General features: G+C 38.1%; 1 pseudogene; it reads left to right on the top strand.

Annotated features, from left to right (window-relative positions):
• The first annotated feature begins 275 nt into the window (after nucleotides 1–275).
• On the top strand, nucleotides 276–3,115 carry LOC126957123 (ubiquitin carboxyl-terminal hydrolase 7-like; annotated as a pseudogene).
• Nucleotides 3,116–16,263: the final 13,148 nt, after the last annotated feature.

Here is a 16,263-nt window from a genome sequence, read left to right as displayed (position 1 = left end):
GATATTAGAAAAGATGAAAGATTCAAAATGAATAACCTAAGTTTCTATCTTGGAAAACTAGCAAAAGAAGATCAAATAAAATCCAAAGTAAGCAGAAGAGAAGAACTAGTAAGAATTAGAGTCAAAATCGATGAAATTGAAACAGAAAATCAACAGAGAAAATCAACAAAACCAAAGCTGGTTCTTTGAAAAGATCAATAAAATCGCCGCCGATGACGCGTGGGAGGAGCGGGAGGAAGTCGCCCACCGGCCCGCAGCCCCCGGCCGCGGCCAACATGAACCACCAGCAGCAGCAGCAGAAAGCGGGCAAGCAGCAGCTGAGCGAGCCCCAGAACATGGAGATGGAAGCTGGAGATACAGACGACCCATCAAGAATTACCCAGAACACTGTGATCAATGGGAACGCGGCCCCGAGTGATGGACATAGCAACGCAGAGGAGGACAAGGAGGACGAAACCAGTGAGCGCTCCAAGGAGACCTTTCGGTTCACTGTGGAGCGCTTCAGCAGACTGAGTGAGTCGGTCCTTAGTCCTCCGTGTTTTGTGCGAAATCTGCCATGGAAGATTATGGTGTGCCACACTTTTATCCAGAGAGACCGCACCAAAAAAGTGTAGCATTCTTTCTCCAGAGCAATGCTGAATCTGACTCCACGTCACGGACTTGTCATACACAAGCAGTGCTGAAGATAATAAATTACGGAGATGATGAAAAATCGTTCAGTCGTCGTATTAGTCATTTGTTCTTCCATAAATAAAACGATTGGGGATTTTCCAATTTTATGGCCTAGAGTGAAGTGACTGATCCTGAGAAAGGATTTATAGATGATGACAAAGTTACCATTGAAGTCTTTGTACAGGTGGATACTCCCCATGAAGTTGCGTGGGATTCAAAGAAGCACACAGGCTATGTCAGCTTAAAGAATCAGGGAGTGACTTGTTACATGGACAGCCTGCTACAGACGTTATTTTTCACAAATCAGCTAGGAAAGGCTGTGTACATGATGCCAACCGAGGGGGATGATTCGTCTAAAAGCGTCCCTTTAGCATTATGAAGAGTGTTCTATGAATTACAGCAAAGTGATAAACCCATAGGAACAAAAAAGCTAACAAAGTCATTTGGGTGGGAAATTTTAGACAGCGTCATGCAACATGATGTTCAGCAGCTTTGGAGTGTTGCTTGATAATGTGGAAAATAACGTGAAAGGCACCTGTGTAGAGGACACCATACCCAGATAATTCCGACACAAAATGGTGTCCTATGTCCAGTGTAAAGAAGTAGACCACCCGTCTGATAGAAGAGAAGATTATTATGATACCCAGCTAAATATCAAAGGAAAGAAAAATATATTTGAATCATTTGTGGATTATGTGGCAGTAGAACTGCTCAATAGGGACAATAAATAGGACACTGGGGAACATGGCTTACAGGAAGCAGAGAAAGATGTGAAATTTCTAACATCACTACCAGTGTTACATCTACAATTGATGAGATTTATGTATGACCCTCAGACGGACCAAAATATCAAGATCAATGATAGGTTTGAATTCTCAGAGCAATTACCATTTGATGAATTTTTGTAAAAAAAAAAAAAACAGATCCTAAGGACCCTGCAAATTATATTCTTCATGCAGTCCTGGTTCATCGTGGAGATAATCATGGTAGACATTATGTGCTTTATCTAAACCCAAAGGGGACGGCAAATGGTGTAAATTTGATGACGATGTGGTGTCAAGGTGTACTAAAAAGGAAGCAATTGAGCACAGTTATGGGGGTCACGATGACGACCTGTCTGTCCGACACTGCACTAATGCTTACATGTTAGTCTGTATCAGGGAATCAAAACTGAGTGAAGTTTTACAGGCAGTCACCGACCATGACATTCCTCAGCAGTTGGTGGAACAATTACAAGAAGAGAAAAGGATTGAGGCTCAGAAGTGGAAGGAATGGCAGAAAGCCCATCTCTATAGGCAAGCACAGATAGCTGCAGAGGACAAGTTTTGTGACAGCAATAAAGCAATGATTGAGGTCAGTAATAATGAAAACTCTTGGACAATATTCCTAGAAACAGTCGATCCTGAACTTGCTGCTAGTGGAGTGACCTTACCCAAGTGTGATAAAGATTGTGATGTAATGTTGTTTTTGGAGATGTATGATCCCAAAACGCGGAGCTTGAATTACTGTGGGCATATCTACACACCAATAATCCTGTAAAATACGTGCCTTGCTCCCAGTTATGTGTAATAGAGCAGGATTTATTAAAGATACTAGCCTTATCCTCTATGAGAAAGTTAAACCAAATTTAACGGAGAGAATTCAGGACTAAGACGTGTCTCTTGATAAAACCCTTGATGAAAGAATGGATGGTGACATCATAGTGTTTCAGAAGGATGACCCTGAAAAATGGTAACAGTGAATTACCCACCGAAAAAGAGTATTTCCGAGATCTCTACCACCGCGCTGATGTTATTTTCTGTGATAAAACAATCCCTAATGATCCCGGACTTGTGGTTACATCATCAAATAAAATGAATTATCTTCACATTGCAAAGACCGTTGCACAGAGGTCCAACACAGAGCCAATGTTGCTCCAGTTTTTCAAGTCTCAAGGTTATAGGGATGGCCCAAATAATCCTCTTAGACATAATTATGAAGGTACTTTAAGAGATCTTCTACAATTCTTCAAGCCTAGACAACCTAAGAAACTTTACTATCAGCATCTTAAGATGAAAATCACAGACTGTGAGAACAGGTGAAGTTTTAAGTGTACATAGTTAAACAGCCAATTTAGGGAAGAAGAAATAACACTATAACCAGACAAGCATGGGTGTGTCTGGGACCTGTCAGAAGAATGTAAAAAGTCCGTGGAGCTTGGGGAGAAAGCAGCAGGGAAACTTAGGCTTCTAGAAATTGTAAGCTACAAAATCATTTGTGTTCATCAAGAAGATGAACTATTAGAATGTTTATCTCTGGCAACGAGCCGGACATTGTGAATAGAGGAAATCCCTTTGGACCAGATGGACACAGACAAAGAGAATCAGATGCTTGTCACAGTGGCACATTTCCACAAAGAGGTCTTCAGAACGTTCGGAATCCCGTTTTTTCTGAGAATACACCAAGGTGAGCATTTCTGAGAAGTGACAAAGTGAATCCAGAGCCTGCTGGACATCCAGGAGAAGGAGTACGAGAAGTTCAAGTTTGCAGTTGTAATGATGGGCCCACACCAGTACATAAATGAAGATGAATATGAAGTAAATTTGAAAGACTTTGAGCCACTGCCCAGTAACATGTCTTATCCTTGGCTTTGGCTAGGGCTTGACCACTTCAACAAAGCCCCGAAGAGGAGTCGCTACAATGACCTTGAAAAGGCCATTAAAATCCCCCAAGCTGGTGTGTTCAAGGCGAGGACAGTGCGTGGGGGCCCCTTAACAGCCTAGAACTTTGGTGCAAGCGCCCTCTAGTCAAAGTCTTCAGCAAGAGGATTTGCTGCTGGGTTTTTGTGTTTTGTTTTGTTTTGTTTTGTTTTTTTGGCAAAACAAAACAGTCTAGCTCTGTCATCCAGACTGGAGTGCGGTGGCGCGATCTCGGCTCACTGCAAAGCTCCGCCTCGCGGGTTCACGCCATTCTCCTGCCTCAGCCTCCTGAGTAGCTGGGACTACAGGCGCCCGCCACCTCGCCCGGCTAAGTTTTTATATTTTTAATAGAGACGGGGTTTCACAGTGTTAGCCAGGATGCTCTTGATCTCCTGACCTTGTGATCCGCCCGCCTCGGCCTCCCAAAGTGCTGGAATCACAGGCGTGAGCCACTGCGCCCGGCTCGCTGCTGGTTTTAATTTTATTTTGTTGAGGCTGTTCAGTTTGGCTTCTCTGTATCTATTGACTGCCTTTTTGAGCAAAATGAAGGTGTTTTTATAAAGCTTGGATGCCAACGAGAGTTATTTTATGGTAACCACAGTGCAAGGCAACTGTCAACGCAATGGGGGAGAAGAGGTTAGCGGATCGCGAGTCCCTGGCTCAAGGTCTCTGGACTGTCCCTAGTGGGCACGAATGGCCTTGGCTGCCTTCCTGGGGTCCCGTGCACCAGCCCTGCAGCTAGAAAGTCTTGTGTTTAGGCTCGTCTGATCTATTTCCTTCAGTTATACTTTCAATGACCTTTGTGCATCTGTAAAGGCAAAACAGAGAAACTCACAACCTAATAAATTGAGCTCTTCCCTTCAAACAAACAACAACAACAACAACAAAATTTATAAGACTCTAGACTGGCTAAGAAAGAGAGTGGGTACAAATTACTACTATCAGAAATGAAAAAGGGGAAATCACTCTAGGTCCCACGGTTATTAAATGAATAATCAAAAAATACTATGAACAACTCTGTACCCACAAATTTGATAACTTAATGAAATGAACCAATTCCTTGAAAGACACAACCAATTAAACTCTCATAAGAAGAAATAGACAACTTAAACAGGCCTATAACTATTAAATAAATGAACTGAGATGATATGCCAAATCCTGATTTGATCATTATGCAATGATACATAAACCAAAACATAACACTGTACACCATAAATATGTAAAATTATTATATGTTAATTAAAACTAAATTAAAAATAAATAAATAGAATTACTGATTCATAACCTTCCAAAATAGAAAGCACCAGGCCCAAGTGGACTCACCGGTGAATTTTACCAAAAATTTAAGAAGAAATTGTATTAATTCTCCAATGTCTCTTTCAGAGAACAGAAGCAGAAGGAATATTTATTAACTCATTCTATGAGTCCAGCATGACTCTAATACAGAAACCAAACATACTACAAGAAGAGAAAACTACAGACCAATATCTCTCATAAACATAGATGCGGAAATCTTCAACAACTTATCAGCAGCCTGAATCCAACAACGTATAAAAGGAATTATACACATGACCAAGTGGGGCTTTTGTCAGTTATGCAAAATTGGATAATATCCAAAAATCAATTAATGTAATTTATCACATAAACAGACTAAAAAAGAAAATGTATATGACCATATCAATAGACACAGAAAAGCATTTGAGGAAATCCAGCATTCAGGCATAATGAAAACTTCCAGCAAACCAAGTATAGAGAACTCCCTCAAACTGATAAGATCATATACAAAAAAACCCACAATGAATACACTTGACGGGGAGAAACTAGACATTTTCTCATTAAAATCAGAAACAAGGCAAGAATTTCTTCTCTCACCACTCCTTTTCATCATTGTACTGGATGTCTTAGCTAATACAATGAGAGAAGAAAAGAAAACCGAAGGTATACAGATTGAGAAGGAAGAAATAAAACTCTTTGTTCACAGATGACATAATCACATTTGTAAATCTGAAATAATCTACAAAAACTGAACTAATAAGTGATTATAATGAGGTTACAAGGTCAGCATGCAAAAGTCAATCACCTTGCTGTATACCAACAATAAACAAGTGGAATTTGAAATTAAAAACACATTGCTACTTAAATTAGCACCTCCCAAAAATAAAATACTTAGATATAAATCTAATGAAATTTGTATCAGATCTATATGAATAAAACTGGCCGGGCGCGGTGGCTGACACCCGTAATCCCAGCACTTTGGAAGGCTGAGGTGGGCATATTACTTGAGGTCAGGAGTTCAAGACCAGCCTGGCCAACGTGGTGAAACCCCGTCTCTACTAAAAATACGAAAATTAGCTAGGCTTGGTGGTGCATGCCTGTAGTCCCAGCTACTTGGGAGGCTGAGGCAGGAGAATCGCTTGAACCTGGGAGGTGGAAGTTGCAGTGAGCCCAGATCATGCCACTGCACCACTCCAGCCTGGTGACAGAATGAGGCTTCATCTCAAAAAAAAAAAAAAAAAATCTATATGAATAAAACTAAAAAATTCTGATAAAATATATTCAAAGAAGAACTAAATAAATGGAGAGATATTCCATGTTCACAAATTGGATGACTCAGTATTGTAAAGATGTCAGTTCTTCCCAACTTGATCAATAGATTCAATGCAATCTTAACCCAAATTCCAGCAAGTTACTTTGTGGATATTGATAAACTTCTTCTAAAGTTTATATGGAGATGCAAAAGACCCAGGATATCCAACACAATATTGAAGGAAAACAAAGTTGGAGGTTTGATACTATTCCAGTTCAAGACTTGCTATAAAGCTACAGTAATCAAGACAGTGTGAAATTGATGAAAGAACAGACAAATAGATCAGTGAAACAGATTAGAGAGTCCAGAAATAGACTCACATAAATGGGTAGTTATTTCAACAAATGGTAGTGGAACAACTAGATATCCACGTGCAAAAAAATGAATCTAGTTACAGATCTTACACCTTTCATAAAAATTAACTCAAAATTTATCATAGACCTAAATGTAAAATGCAAAACTATAAAACTCCTAGAGGATAACATAAAAGAAACCTAGATGACCTAGGGTATGGTGATGACTTTTTAGATACAGCATTGAAGGCATGATCCATGAAATAAATTATTGATAAGTTGGGCTTCATTAAAATTAAACCTTTGGCTCTGCGAAAAGCAATATCAAGATTATGAGGATAACAAACTATAGACTGGGAGAAAATATATGCAAATCATGCACTGGATAAATAACTGTTATCTAAAATATATAAGGAACTGTTAAAACTCAACAATAGGAAAACGAACAACTTAATTATTAGGTTGGTGCAAAAATAATTGCGACTTTTGCCATTACTCTCAAATGAGCAAGTTAAAAATGGGTAAAAATGACCTAAACAGATGTTTCACCAAAGAAGATATACATATGACAAGTAAGCATGTAAAAATATGTTTAACATCATATGTCATTAGAGAATTGCAAATCATAACAAAAATGCGATACCATTGCACACCTATTAGAATTGTTAAAATCCAAAACATCGACAACAGCAAATGCAGGTGAGGATGTAGAATAACAAGAAATCCATTCATTGCTGATGGGAATGCAAAATGATACAGCTACTTTGGAAGACAGATTGGTAGTTTCTTATAAAAGTGAACCTTCTATTACCATATGATCCAGCAATTGTGCTCCTTGGTATTTACCCAAATGAACTGAAGATTTTACGTACACACAAAAACCTGCACATGAATGTTTATAGCAGATTTATTCATAATTGCCAAAATTTGGAAGCAACCAAAATGTCCTTCAGAAGGTGAATGAATAAATAAACTGTGGTACATCCAGACAATGGGTCATTATTTCAGTGCCAAAATGGAAAGAACTATCAGGTCATGAAAAGACATGGAGGAAATAAAACACATACTACACTGAAGAAACTACTCTGAAAAAAAACTGCATAGTACAATTCCAACCATACACCATTCTCAGACAGGCAAAAACTATGGAGACAATAAAAAGATCAGCTTGCCACAGGTTGAGAGGAGGGAGAAATGAAAAGGTAAAGAACAGAGAATTTTTAAGGCCGTGAAGCTATTCTTTATGATACTGTAATGATGGGCATATGTCATTATACATTTGTCAAAACCCATAGACTGTACAACACCAAGAGTTAACCCAAATGTAAACTATGGATTTGGGGTTATAGTGATGTGTCAATATATGTTCATTAGTTGTAACAAATGTATCACTCTGATGCAGGTTTCATAGTAGGGGAGGTTGTGTGTGTGTAAGGAGAGGGGCTATATGGGAACTCGCCATAATTTGCATCCATTTTTCTGTGAACCTGAAACTACTCTAAAAATAATGTTTATTTTTTTTAAGCAGGGTCAGAAAATATAAGCCAATTTTCACACCCACATTTAGAACTTCCTTAGACATTAAACTATGAAAACTAGACAAAAATGGTTTTATTCAGTTGCTTTTAGAATCATTAACACCACTTAGGTATCATTTTTTGAACCTTGGCCAATGTTTTTTTTCATGGCAGAAATACAGAAAAACTCTCTTTCTCTCATGGTAGTTGAGAGTTAATACACACCATTTCCATTATAACAGAAGATTTCAATTTCATAGTTTTATATAATCCTCTCTGATTTTTAGATTTCTAGAGAGAAAAATATTTTATTACCTGTGTTAAAATATAGCTTTTGGGTATTTCTATTGAGGCTTTAAAAAGAATATGTCCTAATAGTTATTTCATTAATCTCTTTTATTTAGGCTAGCATGAAAATAAAAGTATATGTAATTTCACGTTAATGCTAATACATAATACATTGTGTTTATATTGGTTATATAAACCAAACAAATTTTTCAATGTGATTTTTTTTCATTGCAGAAGAAATAATGTGAGTACCAGAAGAGAAATAGAGCATAATGGATGTAATTGGCTATATTTTTCTGATTACCTGCAGGTGGTAATATTTATGAAGTAGGCATTTTTTTCTTTTTAATGTTGATCCCTGAGCAGATCTTTTGTTGTTACACTAGTCTGTGCCTCCTTCTAACTGCACCTGCTCTATTCAGAGATCATGTTTCAAATAATGATATAATTATCTACTTTGGGAGATTATTGCTATGTTATGAGTGAAAGATAATGGATCAGTCACTTTGCATAACTGTATTTTTTTTTAAATGTTACCAATAATATTTGAACAACAAACTCCATGAAGAATGTATAGAAATCGATTCTCAAGACTTGGGAAGTCCTGGGAACCAGTGAGGGAGCATATTTAAAAGGACTTGCCAGGGTCTGCAAGGCCGAAAGAGTCTAACAACTCACTGAGATATTTTTCACATATAAGTTAAAAAAGTAACTCCCAACATATTTCTACAAATGACCATCTACTCTTTCAGGACTTCACTCTCCACTAGAGACAGAGCACTTCCTTCATACCAAATTTGTCAACCTTACCTCCAATTATTTCCAAACCCATTCTACTCTGATTTTACTTAATTGTCTACTCTCCAAAGAATTCCCACAAATGGCCCTAATAACTTTCTTTTACCTATCTTCCATGATTGCCAACTATTTTTTCTATGCTTCACTCTCTCTTCTGAATCTGTAGGGATAGTGTGCTCCCTGCTTTGACTCACCTGCCCAGGCCTCTTGAGGGATGCCTGAATGTCACCATAGTGATAGAGTACCACAGCAGGGCCCTACTGGGAATGGGTAGTGTTCAAGGGATGAGACATACCTCTGGCAGAATGAGTTTAAGTCCTCTTAGTTGCAAGAGAATAGGAGATAGAGGTACATAAAGCTATATTCTGATGCTGATAGACCTTGGAAGCCAAATTTAACTCACTATTTCAAAAAAGTAAATCCTGGTTTTGCAGCTTATATCTCTATTCCAATAAAAAGATAGTCAAAATTCAGGCCCCAGAAATATTGTTGTGTCATCTGTGTTAATGAACCTGAAGACATATATGTGTGTGTAGTATAATAATGCTCTCAAACAAATTAAGCTTAACATTGGTTTGAGTCATCTATTTGTAGGGGTAGTTTCAGAGTAATTAGTGCTGGGGGGAATAATTACTAGAAATCTAGTTATATCAAAGTACCTTAGCATAGGACAAATAATCCAGCCATTCCTTCACAGCCTTATTTTAGATCAATATTGTTAAGGGATATCCCCATAGGTACTGAAAATCTAGGAAAACCCATTTCATTAAGAGTCCATAACTAATGATGCAGTACCTACTTCATAACTGTAAGCTGGCATACAAAAAAATCATCTCAAAATCTTCAGAATAGATTTAAATTTAGTCTTTTCACTACAGACATTTAGAAGACAAAATTCTAAAAAATATATTCTCTAAAATGTCATAGATATTCCAATAACATTCTCAAATGGCTGCAGAAAGGGAAAAGAATAATCATTTATTGATCAAAAACCAAGAAAGAAACAAAATCACTGGCTCAACAGGATAAGGATAAGGAAGGATTTGAGATTACAAAATGCATTTGGAGTTTGAAAATGCAGGAAGTAAAGAAATAACAGACCACATAGGTAGTATTTTGTAATTATAATTTCAAGGATTTTGAGTGAGAGCTAAAATCAACAGTCTTGTATATACAAGAAACATATATAACCCAGCATCTTACCTATTTTTCTCTCACTAATTTGTTCCACTTGGGTGGATCTCCAGCTGACTCCTCAGTCTCTATTGTCTAGCATGGTGCTAAATATGAAATTCTTTCTAGGTGTGGAACAGACCCTGCACACATTCTTGAGGATTAGGGATTTTAAGAATAACCACTGGGTTGGAAGGTGATTTTCTTATGTGCTAGAGTGGTGGTTCTCAAACTGTGGTGTGCATCAGACCCACCTGGAGGGCTTGTTAAGATGGATTGCTGGACCCTACTGATTCAGTAGGTCTGAGGTAGGGCTGAGAACATGCATGTCTGACAATTCCTAGGTAACGCTGATGCTGCTTATCTGGGGGCCCCCATTGAGGACCAACATTCTGCACCAATGGTCTCTACCTTGGTTGCACATTCCAGTTGCCTGGGAGGTTTTAAAACTCCTGATGTCCAAATCATAACCCAGACCAATAACATTAGAATCTATGGTGGTCATGACTAAACTTCAATATTTTTAAAAGTTCCTTTATAGTTTCTAATGTACAGCCCTGATTGGGATACTGCCTAGTGTTGTAGTGGTTCTTAGCCCAAGCTTTACATTAGAGTTACCCAGAGAAGTGTTTGTTTGTTTGTTTTTAATTGAGATATAATTGACATATTATAACACTTACCCTGTTAACACGTATACTTTTTTAAAGTCAGTGGTTCTTTTTTATTCACAAAATTATACAACCATCACCACTATATAATTCCAGAACATTTTCATCACCATCTAGGAAGTTTTTAAACAAAATTCTGGTATGTGAGTTCTACTCTCAGAGATTCTGACTTAATTGGCTCAGACATCATTGTCTAAGTTCCTCAGGTGCTTCTTAAGTCCAGCCAGGGTTGAGAACCACAGTTCATGAGTTTGATTACAGATGTTCCAAGAGAGTTTGAAAAGTTAAGAACTAGTCAGAGGATTTTGTTTACCCTGGGAGGGATGTTGTCTGTACGGAGGAACTAGGACATATTCTCCTTATATCATACCTGTCTATCAAATTTTGTCAATCATAATACAGAGGAACCATTACCCTGATTTCTAGCTTTTAATACATGGACGCGGAGGTGGCATGCTGTTGAGTCTGGCTGCACTGCCGGGAGCATTTCCCTGCAAATCAAAGCTGAGTTTTGGAGACTGCAGGAGCCTCTGCAGAGCTCAATGGGACAATACAGCCCTCAGAGCAGAGCCGCTACTGAATTTTCCAGCATTGGCTTACTATTTTTAAGAATTCTGCAGGCTCATGCCTGCAATCTCAGCATTTTGGAAGGCTGAGGTGGGCAGATCACCTGAGGCCAGGAGTTCGCAACCAAACCGGGCTGGTCACCCCGGTGAAACTCCATCTCTAATAAAAGTACAAAAATTAGCCGGGTGTGGCAGCATGTGCCTGTAATCCCAGGTACTCAGGAGACTGAAGCAGGAGAATTGCTTGAACCTGGGAGGCGGAGGTTGCAGTGAGCCAAGATCACACCATTGCACTCCAGCCTGGGTGACAGAATTTGACTCCATCTCAAAAAAAAAAAAAAAAAAAAAAAAAAAAAAGAATTCCACTTCTTAGAAAGCATTGGATAGACATTGTTTCAGTACTGGCCTTTTGCTGATTAAGGCACAGAAGCAGGGTGCACTTGTTATTTGCCCAGTTTTTAAAAATTTTTATTTATTGTCTATTTATTTTATCTTTGTTACAGACAGAGTCTCTCTGTTGCCCAGGCTGGAGTGCAGTGGTGCAATCATAGTTCATTGTAACCTCGAACTCCTGGACTCAAGAAATCCTCCAGCCTCAGCCTCCTGAGGGAGGACTACACTTGTGTGCCACCATGCCTGGCTAAGTTTCACGATTTTTCTGTAGAGACAGGGTCTCACTATGTTGCCCAGGCTTGTCTCAAACTGCTGGCCTAAAGTGATCCTCCCACTTCAGTCTCCCAAATTGCTAGGGTTACAGGTACGATTTACCTGATTTCGAGTAAAACTTTCTGAGCTAGAGTTTCTTCATTTTGTAATGGTCCCTTCCTTCCAGAGATGCTCTAATTATTAAGGAAAATAGTGTATTAGACACACTCACCTATGCAGAGTGAATATAGTAAAAAGATCGTGAAATTTTGTGTGGAATGATCAGATTCAGTCCCCGGCTCTGGCCCTTTCTGCTAATAAGATTTTGGTAAATCATTGAGCATTTATAAACTGTTATCCCCTCATTTGTAAAGGAAAACTAATACCTGAGTCATCTACTTTATAATTTTTTGTGAAGATCAAATGTTACAGTTCACATGAAAATGGTTTATATACCATGACACCATGTAAATGGTTAGGCATTAGGTTATAACTGGATAGATAAAAATATGAAAGGACAGAAAGGACGCATGTTTTATAAATTATGTTGATTTCTTTTGATGTATAGACAGTTCAAACCTTAGGACCTCAGAGCAAAATGATACTTCCTCTTATGGATCATTTAAAAATAGCTTTTGCCTGAAATCTAGATAATAAAGCCTCATTTAAATTTTTTAGGGAAAAAGAGATCCTGGTTTGATATTCTTCAAGAAGTCACTTTTTTTAAGTTTACCTGACCCTCTTCATTTTTTATTTTTTTTGGTCCTTACCTGTACAGCAGTGAGTGAATCATGCTCTTTGGTTCATAGCACTTCATTAGCCCATGCATGACCACTCCTGTTAATTTACTTTCCTCTTTCATCCACATCTCTGATCCTATTCCCCATGTTCTCACAAGTCTTCATTCTTATGTTTGCAATGTCAGTTCTTCCAAATTACCTTCTGTGCATTTGTTAATATGTATCTATCTGTATTTGTAAAAATATTCTTTGGTATATGTGAATGGGGGGAGGAATTTACACAATTATTGTGTGCTATAAGTTTCATTTGTTTTATTTCACTCAGCAGTATGTTTTTGAGATCTAACCATGTTACTATATGGCAATCTAATTAATTTATTTTGACTACTGCATATTATTCCATCCTAGGCAAGTACCCTATTATACTTCCCTATTTCCCCAGTGAAAGACACGCATACCACCTCCAACTCACCGTACCAAAAACAATGCTGCAATGCACCTCCTTGTGTGTCTCCCTGTACATAGTTGTGCCAGGAGTAGAGTCTCTGAATCATTGGATACACGAATACATAGTACCATTAAATTCTGCAAAATTGGCTGGGCACAGTGGCTCACGCCTGTAATCCCAGCATTCTGGGAGGCCAAGGTGGGAGGATCACATGAGGTCAGGAGTTTGAGACCATCCTGGCCAACGTGGTAAAACCCTATCTCTACTAAAAATACAAAAAAATTAGCCGGGTGTGGTGGCACACACCTGTAGTTCCAGCTACTTGGGAGGCTGAGGCAGAAGAATCGCTTGAACCTGGGAGGCAGACGTTGCAGTGAGCCAAGATCGCACCATTGCACTCCAGCCTGGGCAACAAGAGTGAAACTCTGTCTCAAAAAAAAAAAAAAAAAAAATTCTGCAACATTGCAATCCAAAATGGATTATGTACCAGATTATGTTCCCCCCTGGTTTGCATGAGGGCTCCTATAGCTCTATATTCTTGCCAGCTGATGATATCTTTAACACTTGAATTTTGCCAATGTGAATAGTATCAAGTGATATATCTTGATAGTCTTAATTGGTATTTCTCTGATTATTAGTGAGACTGAGCATCTCATCAAACAGTTTTTCACCATTGGAGTTTCATGAATTGCCTATTCATACCTTTTGCCTGTTTGTTTTTCTACTGGGTTTCTGTCCTTTCCTTGAAGATTTTTCAGAGTTCCTTAGATATTCTAGAAACTAATGTTCTATCTGTTATTTATGTGAAGATCTCCCAGTCTATGAGTCATTTATTAATGTTTTGTGTAATATTCCTTGTGCAATAGGATACGAATTATTTTGATGTAGTCGAACTCAATCCTTATCTCTTTATGGATTATTCCTAGGGGGTTCCACTTAAAGACATACTTTTCTGCCCTGAGGCTTCAAAGGTTGCCCTGAAACTCTGTATAACTCTATGCAACTGTGTTTTGTAACTCTATTATTTTATTTGTCATTTGTTCTTTCACCAGTAGTATATTGTTTTAACTAGTATAATTTGTCATAATATCTGTAGTGTTTCTTAGTGTCTACTAGGGCAGTTTTCTTATTTGCCCTTCTTTTTCAAAATTGTCTTAGTTGTTCTATATTAATTAATTAATTTACTGCTCCATATTAATTAAAGTCAGTTTATCCAGTTCCCTGCAAATATTCTGCTGGAATTTTTATTGAAGTGCATTGAATTTGTAGGTCAATTTGCAGAAGTCTACATCTTTACATTGTAAAACAATCACTTCCGTTTATATGGTGTAACTTTCTATTCATTCGAATCTATCTTCAGTTGAATCTTAAAACTTCCCCTGTAAAGATTTTCATTAGGTTGTTTCCTAGGTAGTTCATAGCTTTGTGTTATTGTAAATAGTGCTTTATTTTCTATTGTATTTTCTAAGTGGTTAATGCTAGTGTAAAAAATGTTATTTCTGTTTGGTTAATGATATTTTATTTCTCTACCTTGCTGATTTGAACTCTCATATTACTTTTAATAGTTTGTTGATTTGCTTGTGTTTTTAAGTAAATTATTATGTAAACTACAAATGATGGCAAATTTTCTCTTCCAAATTTTATTTATTTCAATGTGATTGCATTGACCAAACCTCCAGTACCATGTTCACCCAGTAGCATTTGAAGAAATTAGCTTTGTTTAATTCTAGACCCTATCATATCATGGTATGAAACCACATATCCTCTTGGTTAGGAATGTAGTAGTTTTTCCCATAAGATTTTCATCAGCCTGTGGTGGGAAAATGGGTGGGATTAGAATGCAGCAGGAAATGAAATGCAGGTATATGAAAAGTCTTTGATAACACAAATCCATGGATTCCTTGTAATAAAGCCAGGTAATTATGTTAAAAATGCATTTTGGGTTAACACTTGAGTGATTACTATAATCCAAATTAAATTTCCTCGCTTTTCTCACCCATTCTTTCCTATTCTAAAATGTACTCTAGAGCCTCTCTGCCCCCCTTTATTTAAAAAAAAAAGACACCGGGTTTTGCTATGTGCTCAGATTGGGATGCAGTGGCTATTTACAAGCACCATCCCCCTATTAATCAGCACTGGAGCTTTGGCCTGCTCCATTTCTGACCTGGGCTGGCTCACTCCTCCTTAGGCAACCCGGTGGTCCTCCACTCACAAGAGGTCACCATATTGATGCCATACTGAGTGCAGACACCCAATTGGCATAGCACACAAAAGCTCAGAACTCCTGGGCTCAAGCAATCATCCTACCTCAGCCTAAGCAGCCGATACTACATGCATGTGCCACCGCACCAGACCCTTCTGCCTTTAAACACACCCAGCTCTTTCTTCATATGTGCTCACTGGTTTTCCTGTGTCTTCGTCTACCCCCTCCTTCTTTCTCACACTATCCTTTATTATGTAGCATAATGTAACTTGTCTCTCAGAGAAAACCCTCTCTGGAAAGGGGCACATAGAATATACAAATAGCAGGTGGGAGCAGAGAGAGGGCTGTGAATATTTCCATTGGCACATTGAAGGAAGATCATTACATATTCACGTAGAAATATTTGAAAACCTTACTTTCTTTGGCTCTATGTCTTTCTACCCTGCAAACCTAACCTCATGATATGTGCAATATGACATCTGCCTCCATCACTACTGTATCCTATTTGTGCAGTCCAATGTAACTCTATTTATTTATTTATTTTGGCAGCCATATCATGTTGCTGTACATTTTTAAATCATACTTGACTAAATTTCCAGTGTTACCCAGTTATTTGTATAATTAGTTTTTGGACCTAATTCAAAGATTTTACATTTGTTCTCCTTAAAATTCCATTTTTATACTCTAGCTTATGAAGAGTTTTAGAAACTAGTCTCTGTTATCCAACATACTATCCAGTTCTCCAATCATCTTGTCATCTGTAGCATTTGGTAGGAATGCCATCAGTGTGCTCATCCAAACCTTTGATAAATATGTCAAAAAGGACAGGCCCAGGAAAGAACCCTGAGGCACACAGCTATAAAATTCCCTTCAGGTTGACATGGAATTAGCATTCTTGGACATGACCCTTCAATTATTGATGAAGTCACCTGGTTGTATTTGCATCCACTCCAAATTTCTGCATGTTATCCACAAGGATTTCATGAG

Source organism: Macaca thibetana, chromosome 6 (assembly GCF_024542745.1).
Source record: "Macaca thibetana thibetana isolate TM-01 chromosome 6, ASM2454274v1, whole genome shotgun sequence".
NCBI classification, from domain to species: Eukaryota; Metazoa; Chordata; class Mammalia; order Primates; family Cercopithecidae; genus Macaca; species Macaca thibetana.
Note: the sequence above shows the minus strand (reverse complement) of the source record. Positions and strands in the feature narration are given on the sequence as shown.